The sequence below is a fragment of the Scyliorhinus canicula genome, chromosome 11 (assembly GCF_902713615.1).
Source record: "Scyliorhinus canicula chromosome 11, sScyCan1.1, whole genome shotgun sequence".
Lineage (NCBI taxonomy): Eukaryota > Metazoa > Chordata > Chondrichthyes > Carcharhiniformes > Scyliorhinidae > Scyliorhinus > Scyliorhinus canicula.
The window spans coordinates 142,199,113-142,224,819 of record NC_052156.1 but is presented as its reverse complement, the minus strand read 5'-3'; the positions used below and the strand labels follow the sequence as shown (position 1 = coordinate 142,224,819).

At 47.7% G+C, this 25,707-nt stretch overlaps 1 protein-coding gene across 4 annotated transcripts in view; it reads left to right on the top strand.

Annotated features, from left to right (window-relative positions):
- The first annotated feature begins 9,175 nt into the window (after positions 1–9,175).
- slc26a5 (solute carrier family 26 member 5) overlaps positions 9,176–25,707 on the top strand; it is a 102,319-nt gene continuing 85,787 nt past the window's right edge. For 3 of the 4 annotated variants that reach the window (XR_005462312.1, XM_038811575.1, XM_038811572.1), the window contains exon 1: positions 9,176–9,299. The gene's annotated coding sequence lies outside the window, so the exon portion shown is untranslated. Of the gene's footprint in view, positions 9,300–20,700; positions 21,300–25,707 lie in introns of all 4 variants that reach the window. The other variant, XM_038811573.1, reaches the window with a different exon arrangement.

Here is a 25,707-nt window from a genome sequence, read left to right as displayed (position 1 = left end):
ACATCAGTTTATTTATCTCCCACAAGTAATCAAGGGTTAGTAAATTCAACTTCAAATGCCATACCCATAAAGCTGAGCAACTAACTTCAGACACAATCCAGTTTATCACAGCCCTATCATTCACATACCAACGAGTGCTATAGTGAGAGTTTGGTGACTGAGGGTGTTAGGTGAGGAGGGAGTAAGGTGCTCCTTTTCATTTCATTTCCTACATTTCCTCAAAGAGCGTGAAGGGAGCCGGGAGTTTACAGAGAGTACAGCTGACTGGGAGCAGAGTCGGAGGGCGGAGTTCCGGTTGGTCCACAGTGCAGCTGTATTCTGTAAGGTAAGAGGGGATGGAGGCTAGGACAGTTGCATGCTCCTCCTGTAGGATGTGGATGGTGAGGGATACCACCGCTGACTATACCTGCGGGAAGTGCACCCAACTCCAGCTCCTCAGAGACCGTGTTAGGGAACTGGAGCTGGATGAACTTCGGATCATCCGGGAGGCAGAGGGGGTAATAGAGAAGAGTTACAGGGAGGTAGCCACATCCAAGGTACAGGACAAGAGTAGCTAGGTTACAATCAGGGGAAAGAAAACGAACGGGCAGACAGTGCAGGGATCCCTCGTGGCCGTTCCCCTTCAAAACAAGTATGCCGTTTTGGATGCTGTTGGGGGGGATGACCTACCAGGGGAAGGCCCTAGCGGCCAGGTCTCTGGCACTGAGTCTGGCTCTGGGGCTCAGAAGGGAAGGGGGGAGAATAGAAAAGCAATAGTGATAGGAGACTCAATGGTTAGGGGAATAGATAGGAGATTCTGTGGTCGCAAGCGAGACTCCCGGAAGGTATGTTGCCTCCCGGGTGCCAGGGCCAGGGATGTCTCGGATTGTGTCTTCAGGATCCTTAAGGGGGAGGGTGAGCAGCCAGAAGTGGTGCACATTGGTACCAACGACATAGGTAGGAAAAGGGGTGTGGATGTAATAAACGAGTTTAGGGAGTTAGGCTGGAAGTTAAAAACCAGGACAGACAGAGTTGTCATCTCTGGTTTGTTGCTGGTGCCACGTGATAGCGAGGCTAGGAATAGGGGGAGAGTGCAGTTGAACACGTGGCTGCAGGAATGGTGTAGGAGGAAGGGCTTCATGTATTTGGATAATTGGAGCGCATTCTGGGACCTGTACAAGCAGGACAGGTTGCATCCGTACCAGAGGGGCACCAATATCTTGGGAGGGAGGTTTTCTAGTACTCTTCGGGACGGTTTAAACTAATTTGGCAGGAGAATGGGAACCGGACATGTAGTCCAGCAACTAAGGTAGCCGATGTTCAGGACGTCAAAGCGTGTAGTGAGGCAGTGGGGAAGGTAACACTGACAAAGGAGAGTACTTGTAGGCACAGAGATGGGTTGAAGTCTGTATACTTCAAAGCAAGAAGCATCAGGAATAAGGTGGGTGAACTTAAGGCATGGATCGGTACTTGGGACTACGATGTGGTGGCCATCATGGAAACTTGGATAGAAGAGGGGCAGAAATGGTTCCTGGAGGTTCCTGGTTATAGAAGTTTCAATAAGATTAGGCAGGGTGGTAAAAGAGGTGGGGGGGGGGGGGGGGGGGGGTTGCATTATTAATTAGAGATAGTATAACAGCTGCAGAAAGGCAGTTCGAGGAGGATCTGCCTACTGAGGTAGTAGGGGTTGAAGTCAGAAATAGGAAAGGAGCAGTCACCTTGTTGGGAGTTTTCTATAGGTCCCCCAAATAGCAGCAGAGATGTGAAGGAACAAATTGGGAAACAGATTTTGGAAAGGTGCAGAAGTCACAGGGTAGTAGTTATGGGTGACTTCAACTTCCCAAATATTGAGTGGAAACTCTTTAGATCAAATAGTTTGGATGGGGTGGTGTTTGTGCAGTGTGTCCAGGAAGCTTTTCTAACACAGTATATAGATTGTCCGACCAGAGAGGAGGCCATATTGGATTTGGTACTTGGTAATGAACCAGGGCAAGTGATAGATTTGTTAGTGGGGGAGCATTTTGGAGATAGTGACCACAATTCTGTGACTTTCACTTTAGTAATGGAGAGGGATAGGTGCGTGCAACAGGGCAAGGTTTACAATGGGGGGAAGGGTAAATACAATGCTGTCAGACAAGAACACAATTGAAATATGGAACTTGTTCAAGGAACAGATACAATGTGTCCTTGATATGTATGTCCCTGTCAGGCAGGGAAGAGATAGTCGAATGAGGGAACCATGGTTGACAAGAGAGGTTGAATGCCTTGTTAAGAGGAAGAAGGATACTTATGTATGGCTGGAAATAAGGTTCAGACAGGGCGCTTGAGGGATACAAGATAGCCAGGAGAGAACTGAAGAAAGTGATTAGGAGAGCTAAGAGAGGGCATGAAAAATCTTTGGCGGGTAGAATCAAGGAAACCCCAAGGCCTTTTACACATATGTGAGAAATATGAGAATGACTAGAGCGAGGGTGGGTCCGATCAAGGACAGTAGCAGGGGATTGTGTATTGAGTCAGAAGAGATAGGACAGGTCTTGAACGAGTACTTTTCTTCAGTATTTACGAATGAGAAGGGCCATATTGTTGGAGAGGACAGTGTGAAACAGACTGGTAAGCTCGAGGAGATATTTGTCAGGAAGGAAGATTTGCTGGGCATTTTGAAAAACTTGAGGATAGACAAGTCCCCTGGGCCTGACGGGCTATATCCAAGGATTCTAAGGAAGCAAGAGATGACATTTCAGGCCATTGGCAATGATCTTTTCGTCCTCAGTGTCAACAGGGGTGGTACCAGGGGATTGGAGAGTGGCGAATGTCGTGCCCCTGTTCAAAAAAGGGAATAGGGATAACCCTGGGAATTACAGGCCAGTTAGTCTTACTTCAGTGGTAGGCAAAGTAATGGAAAGGGTACTGAGGGATAGGATTTCTGAGCATCTGGAAAGACACTGCTTGATTAGGGATAGTCAGCACGGATTTGTGAGGTATAGGTCTTGCCTCACAAGTCTTATTGAATTCTTTGAGGAGGTAACCAGGTCAATATTTACCCTCAATTCCATGAGCTTGAGAAGGACTTTATCAAATACCTTCCAGAAGTTGTATAACATACGTATATAATCCCGTTCAATACTTTATTCGTTTTTAAAAATAAAATTCAGTCACACCCTTTACAAATCAATGCTGGGTGTCTGATCAGTTGAAAATTCCCAAGCTTCCTTGATCCTGAAGCGGGACAAGGACCCTCTTCAGTGTGGATCATATAGGCCGATTTCGCTGCTGAACGCCGACGCTAAGCTGCTGGCAAAGATCCTGGCCACTAGAATAGAGGATTGTGTGCCTGGGGTCATACATGAGGACCAGACGGGGTTTGTGAAGGGAAGGCAGCTGAACACAAACGTACGAAGGCTCCTCAACGTCATTATGACGCCGACTGTGGAAGGGGAGGCGGAGATAGTGGTGGCATTAGACGCGGAGAAGGCCTTCGATAGGGTTGAGTGGGAGTACTTGTGGGAGGTGTTGGAGAGGTTTGGGTTTGGGGAGGGGTTTATCCGGTGGGTGAGGCTGCTCTACGAGGCCCCGATGGCAAGTGTAGTCACAGATAGGAGGAGGTCGGAGTACTTTCGGCTGTATCGGGGGACGAGACAGGGGTGCCCCCTGTCCCCCTTGCTCTTCGCGTTGGCGATTGAGCCCCTGGCCATGGCACTGAGGGAGTCAGGGAACTGGAGGGGCCTGGTGCGGGGTGGGGAGGAGCATCGAGTGTCGCTGTACGCGGATGACCTGTTGCTGTATGTGGCGGACCCGGTGGGGGGGGTGCCGGAGGTGATGAGGATTCTTAGGGAATTCGGGGGTTTCTCGGGGTATAAGTTGAACCTGGGCAAGAGTGAGGTGTTTGTGGTGCATCCGGGGGATCAAGAGGAGGGGATTGGTAGGCTCCCATTGAAGCAGGCAGGGAAGAGCTTCAGGTACCTAGGGGTCCAGGTGGCGGGGAGCTGGGGGGCCCTGCACAAGCTCAACCTCACAAGATTGGTGGAGCAGATGGAGGAGGAGTTTAAGAGATGGGATATGTTACCGCTGTCACTGGCGGGGAGGGTGCAGTCCGTCAAGATGACGGTGCTCCCGAGGTTTTTGTTCCTGTTCCAGTGCCTCCCGAAGGCCTCTTTTAGGAGGGTCAACAGGAGTATCACGGGATTTGTGTGGGCGCATGGGACTCCGAGGGTGAGAAGAGTGTTCCTGGAACAAGGCAGTGATAGGGGGGGGCTGGCGTTGCCCAACCTCTGTGGGTACTACTGGGCGGCCAACGCAGCGATGGTGCGTAAGTGGGTAATAGACGAGGAAGGGGCAGCGTGGAAGAGGATGGAGACGGCGTCTTGTGTGGGCACGAGCCTGGAGGCACTAGTAACGGCGCCATTGCCGCTCCCTCCAACGAGGTATACCACGAGCCCGGTGGTGGCGGCTACCCTCAAAATTTGGGGGCAATAAAGACGGCACAGGGGAGAAATGGGGGCTCGATGGAGGCCCGGATACGGGGGACCAACGGTTCGTCCCAGGGAGCATTGATGGTGGATTTCTGGGCTGGCACAGGGCAGGGGTTAGGAGGTTGAGGGACCTGTTTGTGGAGGGGAGGTTCGCGAGCTTGGGGGAGTTAGAGGTGAAGTTTAGGCTCCCCCCCGGGGAACATGTTTTGGTACATGCAGGTTAGGGCGTTTGCCAGGCGGCAGATGGAGGGATTCCCTTTGTTGCCCCCACGTGGGGTACGGGACAGGGTGCTCTCGGGGGTGTGGGTCGGAGGAGGGAGGATTTCGGACATATACCGAGTAATGCAGGAGGTAGACGAGGCCTCGGTTGAGGAACTGAAGGGTAAATGGGAAGAGGGGCTGGGTGAGGAGATTGAGGAGGGGACATGGGCAGATGCCCTGGAGAGAGCGAATTCCTGCTCTTCCTGTGCGAGGCTTAGCCTCATACAGTTCAAGGTGCTGCATAGGGCCCACATGACTGGGACGAGTTGAGCAGGTTTTTCGGGGAGAGGACAGGTGTGCTAGGTGCTCGGGGAGCCCAGCGAACCACGCCCATATGTTTTGGGCGTGCCCAGCGTTGGGGGAGTTTTGGAAGGGGGTAGCAAGGACGGTGTCGAGGGTGGTGGGATCCAGGGTCGAGCCAGGCTGAGGACTCACAATTTTTGGGGTTGCAGCGGAGCCGGGAGTGCAGGAGGCGATAGAGGCCGGTGTTCTGGCCTTTGCGTCCCTAGTAGCCTGGCGGAGGATCTTGCTCCAATGGAAGGATGCGAGGCCCCCAAGCATGGAGGCCTGGATCTCTGATATGGCGGGGTTCATTAAATTGGAGAGGGTGAAGTTTGCCCTGAGGGGATCAGTACAAGGGTTTTTCAGGCGGTGGCAGCCTTTTCTGGACTTCCTGGCGGAAAGGTAGGGAAATAGGCAGATAGCAGCAGCAACCTGGGGGGGGGGGGGGTAAGGATTGGGGGGAGGGAGAACTGTGCACATGGGTTTGTGGAGGGTGCTATTTCTCTCTTTTTTGTTTTTTTCTTTTGCTTTGTTTTTGTTCTTTCCTTTTGTTTGAAGTTGCTCTTGAAGCTGGGGGGGGGGGGGGGGTATTGTTCATGGGGTGTTACCGCGGTTGTATGTTAATAGAGTTAAGATGTTTATATTTTGTATTTTGTAAAAATTTCAATAAAAATTATTTAAAAAAAAAAGAAAATTCCCAAGCTGTTTAATCACCCTATCCTTAATTATACTCTAGTGATATCCTAACTAAATGATCTTGCTTCTCTCACGAATGGAATTCTGTTTGGCTCTATTAATCTGTTCACCTTCATTCCTTTCTGTTTGCCTTCTTACGTTTGATCATGTGACTGATAAAAGCTTGCTTTCACAAGCACTACCTTAAACCAAACCAATTTGATTTGATTTGATTTATTGTCACATGTACCGAAGTACAGTGAAAAGTATTTTTCTGCAGCCGAGGGAACGTACACAGTATGTACATAGTAGACAAAGAGAATAATCAACAGAGAACATTGACAAATGGTACATCGACAAAACTGTGATTGGTTACAAGGGGCCAAACAAAGCAATTTGGGGCAGCACGGTGGCACAGTGGTTAGCATTGCTGCCTACGCCGCTAAGGACCCGAGTTCGAATCCCAGCTCTGGGTCACTGTCCGTGAGGAGTTTGCACATTCTCCCCGTGTCTGCGTAGGTTTCACCCCCACAACCCAAAAGATGTGCAGGATAGGTGGATTGGCCACACTAAATTGCCCCTTAATTGGAAAATATAATTGGGTACTCTAAATTTATTTTAAAAACAAAGCAATTTGCCCTCTCAGTTGAATGTGAAAGATTTATCTCATTGATGCTGGTTGGGGTTTGGTGTATGCAAATTGGCTTCTTCGTTTTCCTACATTCCAACAGTGACTGCACTTCAAAAAGTGTATCATTGGTTATGAAGCGATGTGGAACTTCCTGTAGTTACGAAAAGTGCAGTATCAACGTAAATCCTTTATCACCACCCCAAGCAAATGTATTTGGCTCCGATTCAACTCAAGTCTGAACATAACAGTATCCAAATTAGTGATTCCTTCCATTCAAGGGGGATGGAATGTTATTTTTTTAAAATATTTTTATTCAAAATTTTCAACATATTTACATTTTTACAACAACGTACAACCTCCATCCCCCCGCCCCCGACAGCAACCAAATGTAAACAAACAAGCCCTATCTCTGGTGGAACCCCTCATCTTCCCCCGTCAGAGCAAATTTCATCTTCTCCAAATACAAGTCCCAGCCACGTCGAGGCACTGGGGGGAGAAGCTGACCTCTACCCCACCTGCAAGCGATCAACAAGGTGAAAGATAAAACATCTGTCTCCCACTCCCGTCTAAAGCTCCAGCAGATCTGACACCCCGAATATGAACTTCAGGGGCCCAACTCCAATTCCATATGCAGAACCTCGGACATGGTGCTGAAAAACGACCCCCAATATTTCTCCAACTTCAGGCAGGACCAGACCATATAGACATGATTGGCTGGGCCCCTCCCACACTGCTCGCAGCTATCCTCCACCCTCCTAAATAATCGGCTCATCCTTGCCTTCATTAAGCGCACCCTATACCCCACTTTTAACTGAATCATGTCCAGCCTTGCACACGAGGTCGAGGCATTAACCCTTCGCAACACTTCACACCATCATCCTTCGTCCAGCCCCATCCACAACTCTTCCTCCCACTTGGCCTTAATTCCTTCTGTGGTAATATAATCAGGGCCTAGTTTTAAGGCCGATTAAATTGGATATCCTAAATTAAAGAATTGGGATATTACAAAATCATACTGCAGTCAAACCTCAGGAAGGCTGTTGGAATTCAGACTTGACCAAAGTCAAATACACAACTAACAGACAAGCTGCCAGAACGTGTCTCGGCCTGTCCTATTCAATCACCCATCAAAGATCATCGCACTCTACTGAGACCCAGCAGGAGGTCATAGTACCCCATTGAAATGCACAGGTTTATTGTATGTAGCTCAGTTCAAGCCAGACTTTCCGTCACCCAGAGTTTTACTTTTACCTTATATGGGAACAGTCGTGTGCAGCCCACACCACCAGAGTTGGGACACATGGGGCGGGCTCAGGTAGCCTGTCAAATGGTCATCAACTGGATCATTGGCTGCTGGGACCCCTCCCAAGACCTCATTGGCCGGAAGCCAGGGAGGTTTCTGGAAAGGCAGGGAGAGGGGGATAAAGACACACCAGCAGCAAAGATTTGTGAAGGCGGGCCAGAGGAATTCCAGCAATCAGACCCACAGCCTACCAAGCCATCTTTGTGGGTAGTATACTTGAATCTGTGGTATCCTCTTGTTTTATGTGGGTAATATTAGGGTTAATTGTATTAATAAATATTGTTGAATTTTGAACTTGTGTTTGTGGTTTGTTTCCTCGTAAATAAATACACCCTAAGTAAAACCTTTGAATAAGTAAACTGGTCTAAAGTACCTGAAGTTTTACAGGTACAACACTTCCATAGACTCCATATCCTCCTCCATAATCCTGCTGTAAATTGCTGAAACAACCCCACTCTCCAACCCCTTCCTTGACTTCACCTCCTCCAACAACGTGGAGGACCACGTCACCGGGAAACTCGGAAAAACCTTTCTTGAAAAATTCCGCATCTGCATATACCTGAAGCCCTCCTTATGCTGGAGCCCATACTTCACCTCCAGCTCCTCTAAACTTGCAAATCGTTCCTCCAAAAACAAATCCTTCATCTCTTTTACCCCTTTCTCCTCCCATCCACGGAACTTTTCATCCATCCTCCCTGGCTTGAACCCGTGATTCCCTCTTATCGTCATCACCCTCAACCCTGCCCTCAACTTGAAGTGCTGCTGAAATTGCCCCCAAATCTTCAGCGTGGCTACCACTCCAGGATTACCTCAATATCTCCTGAGGGCGAATGGTAGCGGCACCATTAAGAACATAAGAACTAGGAGCAGGAGTAGGCCATCTGGCCCCTCGAGCCTGCTCCGCCATTCAATTAGATCATGGCTGATCTTTTGTGGACTCAGCTCCACTTTCTGGCCCGAACACCATAACCCTTAATCCCTTTATTCTTCAAAAAACTATCTATCTTTACCTTAAAAACATGTAATGAAGGAGCCTCAACTGCTTCACTGGGCAAGGAATTCCATAGATTCACAACCCTTTGGGTGAAGAAGTTCCTCCTAAACTCAGATAATCACAGGTTAAAGATGCGTGAATTGACTCACGCCAGGACACCCCAGTCCAACGCCGGCCTCTCTACATCACTCTTCCCTAAATTCAATTTATACCCCAAAAACGCATCAAATTTCCCTAAGAGCCCCATGGTCCCTCCCCGGTGAGCCCAGGTCTGAAATGTACAGCAACATATCTGTGTACAGAGCCACCCTATGCCCCACCCTCCCCATCCCCATCCCCTGCATTAAGTCCGAACCCTTCAGCGCAATAGCCCGGGGGGAAAGAGTTATTATGTGCAGCATGGTGGACCTTGCTCTGCGCCATCCCTCGACGTGTCCCTGTGGAGACATCCATCCAAACAGGTGGCGGGGCGAATTCGCGGGCAGACGCAGAGCTCGAGCGCGAATTACCGGTCCCCTCACCAAGATGGCGGCGCGGGGGCGGGACCGCCTCGTCACCGATTGACGTTCCCCATCGGTCAGGGCGAAGGCTCGCGTGCGCCGGCAGGAGTGTTGGCCGAGGGCCGGCAAGATGGAGGACGTGCGGCTGGCGCGTTGAGTGCGCGGTGACTCCGGGCTTTTGTGGCAGCGGGACGGCGACTGGGAGGTGAGTCGGTGTAGCCAGGGTGATGGGGGGAAATAATTGGAGGCGCTTGGGCTGTAAGTGCTGCCTGACACCCCCTCCCCAGTCACATCTCTCTCAGATTGCTGTGTTCAGCTTCTGCCACCAGCTTCGTTACCCTCGCTGCTGTCGCTCTTATTTATTGTCGAGGATTAGAGATGAAGGTCGTGACACGGCGGAGGTGACAGTTTAGACAGCTTTCTGGAAGATAGTAGAAAATATGGTCGGGTTAAGGGAACAGGGTGGATATAAGAGACCATCAGATTTTAAACTCCCTTCCACTTGCCTGGAGCGATGCTGAATATTCAGTGCAATTTCTTTCGCACTCCGAGAATTTAACACTAACCAATTCAGAAGTGTTCTGCAATTGTCGTTTGGAAATTTGTATATTTAAATACCTCCTATTTTTGTTGGGATGCTTTGTTTTTAATCGTGTCCATTTTTGATGAATTTACCTCTTAAATCTAGATCAGGGACAGGAAGTTTGTCAGCTCTTGAACCTCCAGTGAGAGCAAAAAAGCAGTTTCAAGGACAGGGGGGTAGTTCCAGAAGGAAGCCTCTACTTTTTACAGGGCTGGTGACAAGTTACAGCAAAATCACTGGAGGGGGGAACTAAATTGCTACTGGAGCTGAAATAAAATACTCAACTACTGCTGGTTGATCACAGTGATGGCTTTAATGCCAACAGGAAGCAAACCACTAATAACAGATTGGAAATGGAATTGAAAAGGACACTTTTTATCTTGGAGGTGCTGTGTGAAGTAGCCTTGTCAGCTGACTGTGATCGAGCTGCTTGCCTGTGTTTGCACAAGACAGTTTGTCATTAACAAAATGGATTGGATTGGATTTGTTTATTCACGTGTACAGAGGTACAGTGAAAAGTATTTTTCTGCGAGCAGCCCAACAGATCATTAAGTTCATAGGAAGAAAAGGGAATAAAAGGAAATAGGGCATCACAAGGTATAAAATGTAACTCCATAAGCACTGGCATCAGATGAAGCATACAGGGTGTAGTGTTAATGAAGTCCATGAGAGGGTCATTTAGGAGTCTGGTAACAGTGGGGAAGAAGCTATTTTTGAGTCTGTTCGTGCGTGTTCTCAGACTTCTTTATCTCCTGGTCGTGGAAGAAGTTGGAAGAGTGAGTAAGCCGAGTGGGAGGGGTCTTTGATTATGCTGCCCGCTTTCCCCAGGCAGAGGGAGGTGTAAATGGAGTCAATGGATGGGAGGCAGGTTCATGTGATGGGCTGGGCGGTGTTCACGACTCTCTGAAGTTTCTTGCGGTCCTGTGCCGAGCAGTTGCCATACCAGGCTGTGATGCAGCCAGATAGGATGCTTTCTATGGTGCATCTGTAAAAGTTGGTACGGGTTAATATGGACATGCCGAATTTCCTTAGTTTTCATAGGAATGATTTGTTTTAATTGATTTTTGATATTTGTGTATTAGAAGCAAGGGAAACTAAGTGTGATGAAATGTCCACTAAGTGTCCACATACAGTGCCATACAAACCACTTGAAACATAACACTTGGAAAGCAATCACGTGGCTCTGAAGAGCAATTGATCATCATAAACATGCGATGTGAGCTGTCTACAAGAGGAAATGCAGTGAAGGATAGCGCAGGGTTTTTCAATCTGGGGGATCGGGGAGCGATCGGTTATGGCGTTCCCAATCATGGTAGAAGTGCCCAACGGCTGTGACTGGCTCTTTTTAAAAAAAAAAAAAATAATAAATTTTTAGAGTACCCAATTATTGTTTTTCCCATTAAAGAGCAATTTAGGCCAATCCAACAAAACCTGCACATCTTTGGGTAGATGAAACTCAGGCAGACATGGAGAAAAAGTGCAAACTGCACACAGGGCCGGGGTCAAACCTCGGTCCTTATCACCGGGCTCTTAAATAGAACGATGCAGTCTTCCAGCTAGAAGCGGCGGTAGAGTGGAGGTCACATGCCCAGCACATACGCTGATGTCACGCACTCTGTACGTCCATGCTTTTGGCGCAAAATCACGGAGGAGCGATTCCTCCATTTTCTAACCGTGAGCAAGCAAGGCAACAGGACTGTGAAGAACTGAAGATGGATCATTTGAAACAAAGAAAAAAACTGAAATTGGAGCAAAGCAGTGTAAAGATGATTTCTTGAGGTATGGCCCTGTTAATTGTGCCAATGCAAATCAGGATGCAAAGCCCATGCGTGTTATATGCTGCATGATTAACGTTTAAAACCCTCAAAACTTCAAAGGCATTTGAAGACTAAGCATGACGAGTTCGAGGACAAACCTCTTCTTTTCAAAGGATGCAGCGAGAACTTAAATCATCAGCTGAAGTCCTTAGCAGAAATGGAACAATAAATAACAAAGCATGTGAGATTGTGAGGTCAAAACAGGCTCCCCTGTCTCATTAAAGGTAAGCAAAAATGGTGAGCCCCTAAGGTCGGCTGGCGCGCGCCTCAAAGGTCGGCCACTTGGTAAAAGTGGGTTCCGAGGAAAATGTTTGAAAAACATTGGGATAAAGCATCAGCTGTTCGGGTGTGGAATGCAAAATTAGGTCAATTGTAATGGATAGTAAACCTATGTTGTATAACTAAAGTAAATACTGTGAATACAAACCAAAGATGTTGCAACAAAAAAACTGCTCAAATACATAAATATAAATTAAGCACACAACAATGAAGGGAGGCAGACCTTTTCTTTTTTTTTAAATAATTTTTGTTGAAAAATTTTGAATTTATACAACAACATCAAACCATACTAAAATACCAACAATAACAATAATGACAACAATCATGAACCTTCGCCCCTCCTCAATGAACAACCCAACATATTAACAACAACTTAAATTAACACAATGTTAAGTTACATAACCATAGCGGGGGGAAAAAAAATAGAAACTATAATAAGGAACAACCCCCCCGGGGTTGCTGCTGCTATTGACCAAGATACCTATATTTGAACCAGGAATTCCTCAAAAGGCTGCCACCGTTTATAGAGCCCTTGTACTGATCCTCTCAGGGCAAATTTGACCCTTTCCAACTTTATAAATCCCGCCATGTCATTGACCCAGGTCTCCACACTTGGGGGGCCTTGCATCCTTCCACTGCAGCAAGATCCTCCGCCGGGCTACTAGGGACGCAACGGCCAGGACACCGGCCTCTTTCGCCTCCTGCACTCCCGGCTCCACCGCAACTCCGAAAATCGCGAGTCCCCACCCTGGTTTGACCCTGGATCCAACCACCCTCGACACCAGAAGGTTGGGCAGCGCCAGCCCGCCTCTATCCCTCCCTCGCTCCAGGAACACCCTCTTCACTCTCGGAGTCCCATGTGCCCACACAAAGCTCAAAATACTGCTAGTCACTCTCCTAAAGAAGGCCCTGGGGATGAAGATGGGCAGGCACTGAAAGAGGAACAAGAACCTCGGAAGCACCGTCATTTTGACGGATTGCACCCTCCCCGCCAACGACAATGGCAGCATGTCCCACCTCTTGAACTCCTCTTCCATCTGATCCACAGGCCTGGTGAAATTATGTTTGTGAAGAGTCCCCCAGTCCCTGGCCACCTGCACCCCCAGGTACCTAAAACTCTTCCCTGCCCTCTTAAGCGGGAGCCTACCAATTCCTTCCTCCTGGTCTCCAGGGTGCACCACAAACACCTCACTCTTGCCTAAATTTAGTTTATAACCTGAAAAGGTCCCAAACTCAGCTAGCAGCTCCATCACCCCCGGCATCCCTCCCACCGGGTCCGCCACACGCAGTAGCAGGTCATCGGCATACAACAACACCCTATGTTCCTCCCCACCTCGCACCAAACCTCTCCACCTCTCTGAATCCCTCAACACCATCGCCAGCGGCTCGATTGCCAATGCAAACAACAAGGGGGACAGGGGGCAACCCTGCCTGGTCCCTCAGTAAAGCCAGAAGTACTCCGATCTCCTCCCATTCGTGGCCACACATTCCATCGGGGCCTCATATAGCAGCCTCACCCATCTAATAAACCCTTCACCAAATCCAAACCTCCACAACACCTCCCATAAGTACCCCCCCTCCACTCTATCGAAGGCCTTCTCCACATCCAGCGCCACCACTATCTCTGCCTCCCCCTCAATCGCCGGCATCATGATGACATTCAACAATCTCCGCACATTCGTGTTCAGCTGCTTTCCCTTCACAAACCCTGTCTGGTCCTCGAGTACAACCCCTGGCACACAGTCCTCTATCCTGGTGGCCAGGATTTTTGCCAGCACCTTGGCATCTACGTTGAGGAGAGATATGGGCCTGTATGAACCACACTGCTGGGGGTCCTTGTCCCTCTTTAAGATTAACGAGATCAGCGCCCGCAACATCGTTGGGGGCAAAGTGCCCCCTTCCCACGTTTCATTAAGTGTCCGCACCAGCAAGGGGCCCACTAGGTCCACAAACTTTTTATAAAATTCCACCGGGAACCCATCTGGCCCCGGTGCTTTCCCTGACTGCATCTGCCCGATCCCCTTAACTAGCTCCTCCAGCTCAATCGGCGCACCCAACCCCCTCCAAAGCCCGTCGAGGAACCTCTCCATTCCCCTCCTCCCCCCCGTTGGCTCCGACCGGTACAGTTCCCCATAAAAGTCCTTGAAGACCTCATTCACCTCTACCCCCCCTTCCGCACCACTTTCCCACTCTTGTCTCTCACTCCAGCAATTTCCTTAGCCGCATCCCGCTTGTGGAGCTGATGAGCCAGCATCCTACCCGCCTTTTCACCATGTTCGTACACTGCCCCTTGTGCCTTCCTCCACTGTGCCTCCGCCTTTCTAGTGGTCAGCAAATCAAATTTAGCCTGCAGACTGCGCCTCTCCCCCAACAGTCCCTCCTCTGGTGCCTCTGTGTACCTCCTGTCTACCTCCAGCATCTTTCCCACCAGTCTATCACTCTCGCTTCTCTCGCTCCTCTCCCTGTGTGCCCGGATGGATATCAGCTCCCCACGAATCACTGCCTTCAGGGCTTTCCAGACCACCCCCACCTGAACCTCCCCCGTATCATTCACCTTGAGGTACCCCTCAATACTTGCCCGGACCCTCCTACACACCTCCTCCTCCGCCAACAACCCCACATCCAACCGCCACAATGGGCGCTGGTCCCGCACCTCCCCATCTCCAACTCTATCCAATGCGGAGAGTGGTCGGAGATTGCAATGGCTGAATACTCTGCCTCCTCCACTCTCGGAATCAGTCCCCTACTCACCACGAAGAAATCTATCCGAGAGTAGACCCTATGTACGTGGGAGAAGAAAGAGTACTCCCGTGCCCTCGGCCTCACAAACCTCCATGGATCCACCCCACCCATCTGGTCCATAAACCCTCTCAGTACCTTGGTCGCCGCCGGTGGAGGGCCTGGGGGCGCCGATCGAGTTGGAGGAGCTGGTCAGTGGGATTGGCCACATGCAGTCGGGGTAGGCGCCGGGACCGGATGGGTTCCCGGTTGAATTTTATAAGAAATATGTGGACCTGCTGGGCCCCCTGTTGGTCAGGACCTTTAATGAGGCATGGGAGGGGGGTGTTCTGCCCACGACGATGTCTCGGGCACTAATCTCCCTGATCCTGAAGCGTGATAAGGACCCCTTGCAGTGCGGTTCATATAGGCCGATTTCACTGCTGAATGTAGACGCCAAGTTGCTGGCGAAGATCTTGGCCATTAGAATAGAGGACTGTGTGCCAGGGGTGATACATGAAGATCAAACGGGTTTTATGATGGGGAGGCAGCTGAACACTAATGCGCGACGGCTGCTAAATGTGATAATGATGCCGGCAGCAGAAGGAGAGGTGGAGATTGTGGTGACATTGGATACGGAGAAGGCCTTTGACAGGGTTGAGTGGGGGTACCTGTGGGAGGTGTTGGAAAGGTTCGGGTTTGGGGTGGGGTTTATTAAATGGGCGAGGTTGCTGTACGAGGCCCCGATGGCGAGTGTAGCGACAAATGGGAGGAGGTCCGAGTACTTCAGGCTCCACCGTGGGACGAGGCAGGGGTGCCCCCTGTCCCCCTTGCTTTTTGCGCTGGCAATAGAGCCTCTTGCCATGGCTCTCAGGGAGTCGAGGAGGTGGAGGGGTTTGGTGCGAGGGGGGGAGGAGCACCGAGTGTCACTGTATGCGGACAACTTGCTGGTGTATGTAGCAGTCCCGGTGGGGGGAATGCCGGAGGTGATGGAGATTCTTGCTGAGTTCGGGAGTTTCTCAGGATATAAATTGAACCTGGGCAAGAGTGAGCTGTTTGTCGTGCACCCGGGAGATCAGGAGGAGGGGATTGGTAGGCTCCCACTAAAGAGGGAAGTGAGGAGTTTTAGGTACCTGGTGGCTAGGAGCTGGGGGACTCTGCACAAGCTCAATTTTACTAGGTTGGTGGAGCAGATGGAGGAGGTGGATAGAGTACAGTCCGTTAAAAATTCGGTGCCCCCGAGGTTTTTGTTTTTGTTTCAGTGCCTCCCCATTTTCGTTCCGAGGGCCTTTTTTAGGAGGGTGAACAGCAGCATTCTGGGATTTGTTTGGGCGCATGGGACTCCGAGGGTAAGGAGGGTCTTTTTGGAGCGGGGCAGGGATAGAGGGGGGCTGGCGCTGCCCAACCTCTCTAGGTACTATTGGGCGGCTAATGTCTCGATGGTACGCAAGTGGGTAATGGAGGGGGAGGGGGCAGCATGGAAAAGGATGGAGATGGCGTCCAGCGGAGGCACGAGCCTGAAGGCACTGGTAACGGCTCCGTTGCCGCTCCCTCCAACGAAGTACACCACGAGCCCGGTGGTGGCGGCCGCCCTTAAAATTTGGGGGCAGTGGAGGCAACACAGGGGGGAAGTGGGGGGCTCGGTGGAGGCCCCGCTGCGGGGGACCACCGGTTTGTCCCAGGGAACATGGATGGCGGGTTCCTGGGGTGACACAGGGTGGGCATTAGGAAGTTGGGAGACCTGTTTATTGACGGGAGGTTCACGAGCCTTGGTGAACTGGAGGAGAAGTTTGAGCTCCCCCCGGGAATATGTTCAGGTACCTTCAGGTCAAGGCGTTTGCTAGGCGACAGGTGGAGGGGTTCCCTTTGCTGCCCCCACGGGGGGTAAGGGATAGGGTGCTTTCGGGGGTGTGGGTCGGGGATGGGAAGGTATCTGACATCTATCAGGTAATGGAGGAGGTGGGAGAGGCGTCGGTAGAGGAGCTGAAGGCTAAGTGGGAGGTGGAGCTGGGGGAGCAGATTGAGGAGAGACATGGGCGGACGTCCTGGAGAGGGTGAACTCCTCCTCTTCATGTGCGAGGCTTAGTCTGATCCAGTTCAAGGTGCTGCACCGGGCCCACATGTCCGGATCTAGGATGAGTAGGTTATTTGGGGGCGAAGTCAGGTGTTCGGGGAGTCCAGCGAACCATGCCCATATGTTCTGGGCATGCCTGGCACTGGAGGAGTTCTGGAAGGGGGTGGCGGGGACGGTGTCGAGGGTGGTGGGATCCAGGGTCAAGCCAGCTTGGGGACTCGCGATATTTGGGGTTGGGGTGTTGCTGGGAGTGCAGGAGGCGAAAGTGGCCGATGTCTTAGCCTTTGCGTCCCTAGTAGCCCGGCAGAGGATCTTGCTGCAGTGGAAAGATGCGAGACCTCCGAGTGTGGAGACCTGGATTAATGACATGGTGGGATTCATTAAGTTGGAAAGGGTCAAGTTCGCCCTGAGGGGGTCGATACAATGGTTCTTTAGGAGGTGGCAATCTTTCCTCGACTTTCTGGCTCAACGATAAGGTACTGGGTCAGCAGCAGCAGCATCCCGGGGGGGAGGGGGGAAAGGGGGGTTTAGGGGGATAGTGTTTAAGTTAGTTTGCTTACTGTTCATTTATTCTGTTTATTGGGGTTGGGGGGGGGGGGGGGGGGGGGTGGGGGGTTTGTTATATGCATTGCTACGGGTGCCGGGGGTGTTTATTATTGTTATTGTTATTATTGTTTTGTTGATAAATATTTTTCAAACAATTTCAATAAAAATTGTTTTTTTTAAAAAAGGGGCAACTTGACAAATACATGAATAGGCTGGGAATAGAGGGATACGGATCCTGGAAGTGCAGAAGATTTTAGTTTAGACGGGCAGCATGGTTGGTGCAGGCTTGGAGGGCCGAAGGGCCTGTTCCTGTGCTGTACTTTTCTTTGTTCTTTAGGACGTGAGAAATGTGTGAATCCAATTGAAATAAATGGAAAGAGTGACTGGACTGAACTGGCACCAGTAACCTGCCAGATGCCATGTGTTATCTGTCTGCTGCCACTAACAACTGGATCGCCGAGAGGCATTTGCATTCTAATCCAGGGAACAAAAATCAATGTTGCAGATTATGAAAATTTGAATTAAAATCATAAAATTGGGAACTTAGCTGGTCAGACAGCATCTGTAATGAGAGAAAGGTAGAGTTGATAAAATCTTTTTATCAAACCTTTTGTTTGAACTGGTTTATGTGTTGTTGAAGGAGGTCCTCAATGCCTCTGGCAGTTGAATTACTGCCTGGGAGATAGAATGTGGATCAAAATAGGTAACTAAGCACTGATTATGGTGTTTATGTTTGCCAAACAAATGAACTTTTTGAGGCTAAGTGTTTGACAAGATGTGATTTTTGTATGATTGGCCTTGTGTTTGAAATTCAATTACAACTTAAAGCTCGCTTTTGTTATTTGGTGTTTTAGGTACAGTTGATGAAGATTCCCACTGCATCAAAAGACATTTAAACCATTTCTAAATATATTCCTTCACAGCAGTTTTGAGATATCAGTGCATGCTTTCTGTGCTTCTCTGCTAGTGTAAGAATTTTATTCTTTCATGGGATGTGGGCATTGTTGGCAAGGACAGTATTTGTGCATATCCCTATTGCATTCGAACTGTGTGGACCATTCCCAGGGCAGTTCAGAGTCAACTGCACTGCTGTAGGTCTGGAGTCACATGTAGGGCGACTGAGTAAGGGTAGCAGATTTCCTTCCCTAAAGGACATTAGTTAAACAGATACATTTTTACAAAGTCGATGATTAGTTGTCATGGTCACCATTCTTGAGATCATCTTTATATTTCAGATTGATTAATTGAATTTAAATTCCGCCAGCTGCCATGTATTTAACACTCCACAGAGCAATATTTGGTTGGAGATGGACTTAACCCCTCACTCGGGTGATAATCCCCCCCTCAGCTGGCAACAGCTCTGGGAGCAACACTCCCTCGCAGTGGCTAGGACGTAGAGTATGTGGGCTACTTGTAGTCGAAGTCCAAGAGTCCAGGACAAGGTAAGTGTCAGGGGATCTTGCAGCAGGGAGTGTGGGGAGATGGGGAAAGGAGTACTCATAGGGTGCCTGATGTGGAAAGAGAGCCCGTTTCCATTGCCCCCACTTTCCACCGAAGACCTGAGCAGGACAATCTGCCAGGCACCCACTCCCCGACACCCCTGAGCTCCTTTCACCAGCCTCTGAATTGATTATCACTATACCAATGTTTTCTGCACACTAAAAATTGCATATGGAACTTTCTTTCTAGTTAGGGTTGATAATTTTTAGATACTTAACTTGGATATTTCAAAAACTATTCTTTGTTTTAATAGCATGTAAAATCACCTTGTTGCAAAAGATAAAGTACAAAGTGCACTTGTTGTTTTCAGTTTCATTTGTTCTTGTATTTGCATTTGTTTCACCAGCTGGTCTCCTCGTAACCTGCTGGAAAAAGCCTTGCTTTAATACCACTTTTTATTACTTTTTTTCATTTGTTCTGATGGTTTTACTGCACATCTGTGCAACCACAGAATGGTTGAAACCAAATTTGCCAATTGATTTGCAAAGCAGCATGAGCCATCGCCCAAGCACTAACTGCCTGTCACTGGTTTTATCTTTAATATCAAAAGTTTTGCATTTATGATACACTCCCAGTTTCCACAATAGTTCACCCCTATTCACATCTTGTTATTTGGCTCGACATAGATATTAAAGTAGACTTATCAAAGCCCTTAATCCAAAGATGTGCGGGTTAGAGGGATTTGCTATACTCCTTAGGGTCCAAAGAAATGCAGGTTAGGGTTACAGGGATAAGGTGGGGGTGTAGGCCTAGATATAGTGCTCTTTCTAGAAACATAGAAAATAAAAGCAGGAGTAGCCCATTTAGTCCTTCAAGCATGCTCTACCATTCACCATGATCATGGCTGATCCTCTATCTCAATGCCATACTCCAGCACTCTCCCTATACCCCTTGACACACTTAAAGTTTAGATATCTATTTTTGTCTTCACTGTATTCAGTGAATTGGCCTCCACAGCCTTGTGTGGTAGAGAATTCCATAGGTTCACTTTCAGAGATGAGGGAAATTTCTTCACTCCGAATGTATTCCTTCGATATATGAATATAGTAAATTCTGGTTTTGCGTTGTTTCGCTTAAAGTCGGTCATTTAATGGGACCTATATTCTCATTTTGAGTTTAATTTTGTTTGAAAGTCATTTTGTGCTGGTCTGACATAGGGCCACATGACTGGCCTGGTGCCAGTTTGGGGTGACCTCTCCTACTCCCTGACCCTTCCACTCGCTGTTGAACCTCCAGCTTACGGCCTCTCCTGCTCCCTGACCCTCCCTCCTGCTGCCAACCCAGCAGCTGGTGGCCTTTCCCACACCCAAACCCACCTACTTGCCGACCCTTCCTTTCATGGAATCTCTCACTCTCTGACTTTCCTGCACCGTTTCCTTCTCCTGTAATTCAAAGCTCCTCCTCTTGCCTCTCACTGCCCATCTCCGGAGCCCTTGCTCATATCAATGGTTCAGGGGAGGTTGGTGGGGCAGGGAGGTTGACAGTGAGATGGAGAGCTAGGGAACACGCTGTTTGGTGAGTGGAACAAGTAAAAAGTTACCATATTACTTTTTCAATTTTATACTTGTTTTAAGTTATTTCATTTACCAACCTAGGCATTTAGCAATGTGAAGCAAGTATTTTAGTTTACAGAATATAATGTTTTAGTGCTTTTTTTCTTTTTGAAAAGGTTCTGCTTTTACATTCGTTTTGCTTAAAGTTGTATATTCAGGAACACAGCTATAATTAGGGACTATAGTAATTTCATCAGCAGGCCTTGTATGTGGCACCTGCGAAATATCTCTTTTCCCACTCTTGTAATCTACTTTTGTGAGGGGTTAACATGAGTCACTCTGTGGCAAGTGTAACCGTCACCAGTCAGAGTAGTAACTCCAAAACAAAAGCATTACTTTCAGGATGAGTGGTGATTAAAGGATATGTCTTGATTGCGGGAACTTGGCGCTATTGTGCTTTGGGGCTGAGATGAAAGGGATGTGCTTGTAGGAAAGACCAGCTCCGCTCCTGCGTCTGATTGCCTGCTACAAAGTACATTTATGTGGATGTCGATTAGTGGTGATGGACTGCTCACCATTTCCTTCTTGTTTAATAGCAGCAGGCATCTCAAAGTACTGGAGAAGTACCACCAGTGGTGTCTTTACAAGATCCTGCAAATTTGGTGACAGGAAAAGCATTCCAATAGCAGTGTCCTCCTAGCCAATGGGTCCAGCATGAAGATACTTCTCACTCAAAACCAGCTCCACTGTGCTGAACATGTCGTTTGTGTGCCTGACACCAGACCTGCCTAGCAACTTTTCTACTCTGATGTCCTCAAAGCGTCTCTGAGGAGACCAAACATCCTTGCCAACTTGTGGGAGTTCCTGGCTCATGTCCGACCAAAAATGACAAAGATTCATTTGGGAAAGTATCCAACACAAAGACTTAAATTGGGAACCCTGTAGAGGTGAAGTTAAGGCATTGGACGGTGCACGCAACCATCCAATAGTTAGAGGTCATCGGTTTGGAAGTTGCTGACAAACAAACTTTGAGTTGCTGCAGTGCATCTTGTAGATGGTATGCACTGCTGCCGCTTTGCGTCAGTGGTAGAGGGAGTGAATATTGAAGATGGTGGATGGAGTGCCAATCAAGCGGGCTGCTTTGTCCTGGATGGTGTTGATCTTCTTGAATCATGTCGGAGTTGCATTCATTCAGGCAAGTGGAGAGTATTTCATCACATTCCTGACTTGTGCTTTGGAGATGGTGGATAGGCTTTGGGGAGACAGATGAGTTACTCTCCAGAGTATTCCCAGCCCCCGATCTGCTCTTGTAGCTACAGTATTTATATGACTGGTCCGATCCAGTTTCTGCTCAGTGGTAACCCCCAGGACGATATTGGGGGATTCAGTGATGATAATGCCATTAAATATCATGGGGAGATGGTTAAATTCTGTCTTGTTGAGGATAGTCATTGCCTGGCACCCCTGTGGTATGAATGATACTTGCCACTTACCAGCACTGGCCTGAATATTGCCTAGGCTGCTGATATGGGCAGGAACTTCTTCAGTATCTGAGGAGTTGTGAATGGTGCTGAACATTGTGTACTCATCCATGAACATCCTTACTTCTGACCTTTATGATGGAGGGAAGGTCTTTGATGAAACAGCTGAAGGTGGTTGGGACGAAGACCCTACCCTGATGAATTCCTGCAGTGACCAACCTCCAACAACCACAACCACCTCCCTTTAGTTTTGCTTGGGCATCTACATGCCGCACTTAGTCAAATGCTGCCTTGATGTCAAGGACAGTCACTCGCCTCACCTCCATGTTTTGACCAATGAGGTTCGGAGCTGAGTGGCCCTGGCAGAAACCAAACTGTGGAACAGGTTATTGTTGAATAGAGTAAGTGCCATTTGATAATACTTCCGACCACACTTTCCTGTGCAATATCCTTCAAATTCAGTGGCAAGGAAGGCAATGTCCTCTCTCAAGCCAATGTGCGGAGCCCCTGGCACCAGTTCTACTTGAAACTTGGTTGCAGCAGGAAACCTCCAGGAGATTAGATTGCCCAAAGCATCCCTCAATAAATCAAACATTTGTGTCAACTCATGAGTCTTCTTGGTATTATGACCCTGGACCAGACCCCAAACAGGATACCGGACAGAAACCCCAATATGTTTTAAATTTGTAAAGCTGCAAGGAAAGGATACTTAGCTCCAGGAGTGACTCCGCACTCAAACAGGGACGTGGTTTATTAAAACAAACTTTATTATTACCACAGTATCAAACTAACTTTAATATTATAAATTAAATAGCTTACAATTACCTGTTAAACAATGCTTAACAATAAAATGAAACATTCCTAACTGCTGTTGTCTTTATCTCCAATCAACCAAAGCCCATCTATGATCAAAACCCACTTTTAATTATAGTTAGCAAACACAGGGATATTTGCTGTTTCGGGATGTCTTGGTGAGAGAACTATCTTTGCGAAACAGCCTGTAGATTCTTGTCTGTATCAAACCACTGTTTAACTTGACCACTTCTTCCAAAAGCTGCTCTTCTGTTCACAGCCAAACTTAAACTGACAGACTCAAAACATGACTGCTTCAATCCCAGGCTCCTCCCATTAATTACATCATCCTTATCCCACACAAGTTCCATGACCTGATTACTTAAGTTTAAACATAATTGGGTGGCACAGTGGTTAGCACTGCTGCCTTGGAGCTGAGGACCCGGGTTCGATCCCGGCCCTGGGTCACTGTCTGTGTGGATTTTGTACATTCTCCCCGTGTCTGCATGGGTCTCACCCCCCAGAACCCAAAGATGCGCAGGATAGGTGGATTGGACAAGCCAAAGTGTCCCTTAATTGGAAAAAAATTATTGGGTACTCTATTTTTTTTTAAAGTTTAAACACAATGGTGTTTAAGTTAACTTGTTGTGAGTTTTTCAGGGAGTTTCCCGCCGGCAGAGCCAGCGAGTTCCCCACCGCTATTCAATGACACTTGATCATTCTTTTGGGCCCTGGGGAGTTTTTCACCAGTTTAGCCCACACTTAGATTTTCTTTTAGCACTGGGGAGCTGAGCTCCAAGATCAGGCCACCATTTTGAAAGGGTGCCTCGACTTCTAAGTGAGGTTGTGCATCCCCCACACCCCCCACCCATGGGCAATGCACCACCCACACGCATGGACACTACCCCACCCGCCCCCAAGTGACGACACCCCACTATGGGGTCCCTGGGGATCCCCCCTCGAGCGAGAACACAACGCGGTCAGAGAATCGCGCCCAATGTCTCTAAATATCTACTCCGCAGAAATCACAACATGTTTTACACATAAGTGTGGTTTGAAATAAGGATGATCTAATTTTTATGATGCCTTAATTACCAATTCTATACCAGTGACTGGCTGTCTTTTAAACCAGGATTTTTAAAAACCTGACTGCAGCCGATACATACATACACTAACCTGGGCTTTTAACCATTACTGCACCAGATACATATAATAGAATATATATCTGAAATCCCTACATTTATCACATTGGCTCGCATCCAACCAAACTGGACACAGTTCACTAGAAATGACACCCAACAAATTGAAAGATTGAAGTGAGGAACACATTGAGGGGAAATAGAGGCATCAGAGAGCATGGACGGACTTCCAAATTACCTGACCCTTCAAGCACCACCTGCCTTGCATGTGGCAGTCTACAGATTGTGCATTGAATTTATCTGCTATCTGAATTTATGTGTCTCGGAACCCATCAAAACTAAGTGGAAGTGAGTCATCCTCGATCCCTAGAAACATTTCGATGGTTAGGCTACCATTCCACTAACTGGAAAGTGTAGAGCAAGCAGTGGTCCTTCTAGGAGTCACTGTTTAAGAGAGAAGTAAATGGATGATTCATGTTTATTATTTGTATATGTTTGTAGTGTTCTGTAACAGATTATATATTAATATTTCAACAGGTACAATTTTTGTTAATTTTGTTAATGATTGACACAAATTTGATTATCTGAAAAGGAAATATGTGCAGAGCTACAGGGAGAATTGTTCCTTCAGAGACACTAGTCCCAGTGCAGGCATGACAGACCAAATGGACTCCTGCGTTGTAACCATTGTGTAATTCTGTAAAATAGCAAAAGAAATGCACGTTGTAATTATTCATTATTAATCAAGGAGGGAAACAGGTCAGTCACTGTATGTACCTGTGTACAAGGGGCTATCCAAGAGTTTAGTTTTCAACAAATAAATGTGTGTAAAGTAAAAAATAGTTTTAGTGTTGATGACGTTTTTTAAATCTGAGAAACACTGTGCCTCTTTCCAATTGACAGGTTCTCATTGAGCAAGAGAACAAACATGCTTTTATTACTGTGCAATGACTTCCAGCTGATCAGAAGTCAGATGCTAACTTGTATCACATAAAGTTATTTGAAAAACTAAATATCCAAGCAATTGGGGAATTGGTTTAAGGTCGGAAAATAAAAGGTTGCAGGAACCCAAAGTAACAAAAGGGCAAAGGAAGGGAGGTGAATAGGCAGAAGTCTTAGGCCTAGCTGATGTTGGAAGGAGCAAAGGATTTATGGGGTCATATGTCAGGGTGTGGGCTGTAGTGTTCTGGCGTGGTTTCTTCCCCTTTATCTGATCTACTGTACATACAGTGTGTTACTTTGTAAGGATTAATTTTCTGTGCCTAAAATGGAATTAATATTTTTTGACCATTGTAAGACCCAAGTGCATGTTAAAAGCTAGTTTGAACTCTTTTGCTATTGTTGGTGTTTCCTTCTCTAAGGCACTTTATTTAAAAGTAAGGACCAAAAACATTGAGGAAGTCCTAGATCTGACTCTCAGGTTTGCAGATTTTAGCCAAGATGATGGTGGTGGTGGTTGGTTGGGTGGGGGGGGGGACAGTCTAATATTCACCTTGTGACTTGCAAATAATCAAGGCCATTTGTAAGTCTATGGACTATAGAACTGTACCTCAGCAAATGTTAGGGAGAATTTCCTGAACTAATTTATCCCCAATGCGTTGTTACATGTGAATGTAACACAAATGTATGCATGTTTCAAACTTTATGCAGCATGCATACCTTTTATAGGTAATATTTTCTCCTTTCTGATGTTGAAAACCTTTTATGCCTTTAAAAAAAAAAAAAATTTAGATTACCCAATTAATTTTTTCCAATTAAGGGGCAATTTAGAGTGGCCAATTCCCCTCCCTGCACATCTTTTGGTTGTGGGGGCGAAACCCACGCAAACACGGGGAGAATGTGCAAACTCCACACAGACAGTGACCCAGAGCCGAGATCGAACCTGGACCTTGGCGCAGTGAGGCAGCAATGCTAACCACTGCCCACCGTGCTGCCCCGTTTATGCCATATTGATTAAAGTACGTGTGTGGTGAATTTAGACTATTATTAAAATGAAAGCCTCACCTATGTAGCTTGAACTGTATCAATGGGCTATAAAGCATTAGCCATTCCATCCGACTGATCCAAGTGACTTGTTTAGCTTTGAACTTTTCAGGTTTTTCAATATTTTGGTATCAGGGTTCAATTTGAGGCCGAACAGATTGAAACTAATTAGAACATAGAACATAGAAAATTGAGAACTGTTTCTATT